The following is a 3,849-nucleotide window of genomic DNA, read 5'->3' as shown; positions in this document are numbered from 1 at the left end:
AATTTGATGCTATTTTATTAGACTTGTTATTTCTATTTATTAAAAAACAGAGACTTATTTTGTTAGGTTTTCTGTTTAGGTGGTAATGCTACACGATCAATTTTTTTTAAAGTAATCGTTAAAATCTACTGGCTTTAAGTATACATATCTTGAAGTTTGTATCAATTATGTTTCTTCACAAATTCTAACAATTTAGACCACTGGATTGTATCAATTTTCTTTTTATAATATTATAAGTATGTATCTATTATTTTTATAATAAGTATAAAATTTTGCAAATGTATATAAACCGTGGCACGCCTAAAATCTACAGATAAGATGATGATTTTTAAGTTGATGAAGGTTATATTTCAAGTTCCATGTCCACAAAAAAGAACCGCGTTGTTCTGCCTATCATTTTATATTATCGCTTCAGTGTATTCATTTACTCTCAATTAAATCTACAAGCAACAGATACTTTGATAATTATAGTCATTTGTTGTAAGGGTTTTTATGGTCTCTACAATCAAACTATCTTAAATTCTTGAGAATATTAATCTCAAAAACTATGTTAAAGTAATATAGTTTTTCTTAGTGTTCAAGTGAATAAATGATAGTAGAATAAGTGGAGTAATGATGATAGAATAAGTGGAGAAAATATAACTAGCAGCTTAACGCTTGTACTTGTATATGAGGTTGTTTGCTTCTACTCTACGTAGTTTTATCTAATATGGAGAATTATTTAGCATATAATGTGACTATTTTAATATTAAAAAAATAACAAACAATCGGTGCTTATGTACTATTGTATGTAATGCTCCAAAATTTTGTCATCCTTTTATTGAAAGGTTTAAATCAAAACCTAAGTCTATGTGTAATGCACGTGCATTTATACTAGTTATATATAAACTATCTTTACAACATTTTTGTTACAATCAATCACCTAGATTCGATAAAAAAAAACACCAATTAATATCTGTTAAGGATCATCTCTCTAATATACTTGGTGTTTGACAATTAATCATTACACTAGTGGGCCTGTTTGGATAATGGAAGTATTGGAAGTAAGAAGTATGTTATGGCAGTAATTTTTAAAATTATGAAATAGGAAGTAGCGGAAATAACAATTTTTTTGTTTGTTTCATATTTTTTTAGAAGTAATGGAAGTAGAACTTCTTCCTCTTCATTTACTTTTTTGTTTGGATAATATTTAAAAATATTACTAGGAAGTAATTAATACATGTTGCTTCCATTTTATTCTTGTTTAGATTGTCATTGAAATATAAATAGAGTTGTTGTTGTCATCAATTGAAGAGACTAATATTCATAGTTGATTTGCTTGATATATAATAAAATTATTCTTTCCATTTCGCATCAAGGGGTATGACACAAAGATATAAATTATTGGTGTCGAAGATCATGAAGCAGCACGCACGACATTGTTTTTTTCTCCTTCTTTTCTCTTGGTTGCTAATTTAGTATCTTGGTCAAGCTGCACCAATGGCCAATGGGGATCATTTTCGCTTGTGTATTATGCACTTCTGATCTTGGTCCACAACTCAAGAGGGATCATTCATGCCTAACAGAACGAAACAACAGGAAAAACAATCACCAACGTTTTTTTTCCGTTGGACCCAACCCTATATAACTTCCATCGTATTTCAGAGCTTTGATGACGGAAAAATAAGGAAATAGAGATGACACGTAGGCGCCATATCATTATTTAAGGAAGTAGCGAAAGTAAATTTTCAAGAGAAACAAACATATATTTTTGTCTAGAAGTAGCAGAAGTAGCCTCTACTTCCTCTACTTCTGCTATTTCATAGTTACTTTCGTGCAAACAAACGGGCCCTTAGCTGGAACGTCTTTGCACCCAAATCCAGTAACAGTCCAAGTCTAGCCAGCCAGAGAACCGACCCAGTTAACAATAGGGTAGATTTCACAAAATCCCCTAACTTTGCGGGTGACTGGTACAGAGCCACTATGAACTTGAATTAGAGAAGGGGAAGACAATTGCACTATGGGGAGTTTCAGAAAATTCTCTGAAACTTGGAAAAAGTTCCACTCATATACGTATAGATATAAAAGTTAAGTTGGATAAACAGTACTTAGCTACAGTTTATTCCATTTAAGAAAATATAATCATTTTGACTATTTTATGAATTGGTCCCTCAAAAGTGCATTTATACCACATGTGAGAAGTTAAATGTTTGAATCTTGGGGAGTGTTTGGCAAACCTCCAAAACTAGGCTAGGATGATATTTTTCTGTTTGGTAAAAAACTGCGTCATTGTTGGTGCAATTTTTGTAAGCCAAAAAAGCCCTCTAAACTAGTCTTAGTTTGGAGTACCCCTCTCTTCCCCCGCCCCCAACCTTCAAAACTAAAACCTGTGTAGAATGAAACTGGGTCAAGACTGATCCTGACCCACTTTTTGACATTTTGCCAGACACACCCTTGTTGTGGGCAAGCTTTGTGATTTTTAGTTTTTTTTCTTCATAACCCTAAAGTTTTAGCCCAACTTATTTTATACAGCAAAATGGTTTTTTTACCTATAAACCCAAATTTTTTACCCTATTCATTTTTAACCCACTCACTTCATTCTAGGGTTTTTTAATTTTATTTTATTATCTATAAACCTAAAATTTTACCCAATTTATTTTAAGCTCAACCAAAAATAATGTTTTATCCCAATTTATTTTTAAACAAATCCACTTTCAGAAAGGATAATTTCTCCATGAACTGAAAGTTTTACTCCCATTTATGTTTAAACCCACCTACTTTCAACTTATAATAAAATGCTTCCTAAAATTTAAGTATAAACCAAAACTTTTACTCTATTCGTTTTTTAACCCACTCACTTCAATTCTAGGATTTTTAATCTATAACCCCAAATTTTACAACAATTTATTTTAAGATCACCCAAAAATAAAGTTTTATCCCTATTTATTTCTAAATGAATGCACTTCGAGAAAGGGTAATTTCTCCATGAATCAAAAATTTTTCCCCCATTTATTTTTAAACATAGCCCACTTCCAACTTATATTAAAATGCTTCATAAAATTAAGTATGAACGTACCTTGTATTCAACAGTTTGATATGTGGTATAAGTTATTATATTGTTATAGCTTGATATATATATCCACACACAAGGTTTTATGCATGTGCAATGCATGTGATTAAATATCATGATTAATTATTTTTTATTTATTTCCTTACTAAAATTTATTCATCAGTTCTACTTTGATAGTTTTTGCTTACTTATGTCTCTAAACTTTAGCATTATGATTATTTATTTTCCTTAATGTTTTTTGAATGGGCTACATCAAATTTAAATTTTCATATTAATAATTGAATTGACAAGAAATGAATATAATCCAAAATCAATTTGGATTTTATCATAAAACCAAGCTTGACTTGAGAAAATATAGTGTTACAAAAGTGTAAAACACTTGAAAAAAAATACTATTATAAAAGAAAGATGAATAATTAAAACCAATAAGCCAAGATGATTAATTAAAAGTAGGATAGAATGAAACTAAAAAGAATATGAACTTTATTCCTAATCATTGATAGACTTCGTAAAAAATTATAAATTAAAGATTAATGCTAACTCTAATATACTTTTATATAATAAAAGAATCCACATAAGCATATAAAAAGACTAAAAAAGTTTATGAAAATCTCTTCTAAAGATTCTAAAGTTTACTAAAAAAATTAAATTATTCTATAAAATATTCAAAAAATAGATCTTTTATTCATTCTATTTTATTTTTTTATTGCGTCAAGATCAACTCTTCTCCACTTTTATCTTTTTCTAGGCACTTTTAGAGTAGTGCCTTCATCGTTTACATCGATTGTGATATTAGACTG

This window comes from Asparagus officinalis, chromosome 4, assembly GCF_001876935.1.
Source record: "Asparagus officinalis chromosome 4, Aspof.V1, whole genome shotgun sequence".
Classification (NCBI taxonomy): Eukaryota; Viridiplantae; Streptophyta; class Magnoliopsida; order Asparagales; family Asparagaceae; genus Asparagus; species Asparagus officinalis.
The sequence above is the reverse complement of the archived record's forward strand: the minus strand, read 5'-3'. Positions refer to the sequence as shown.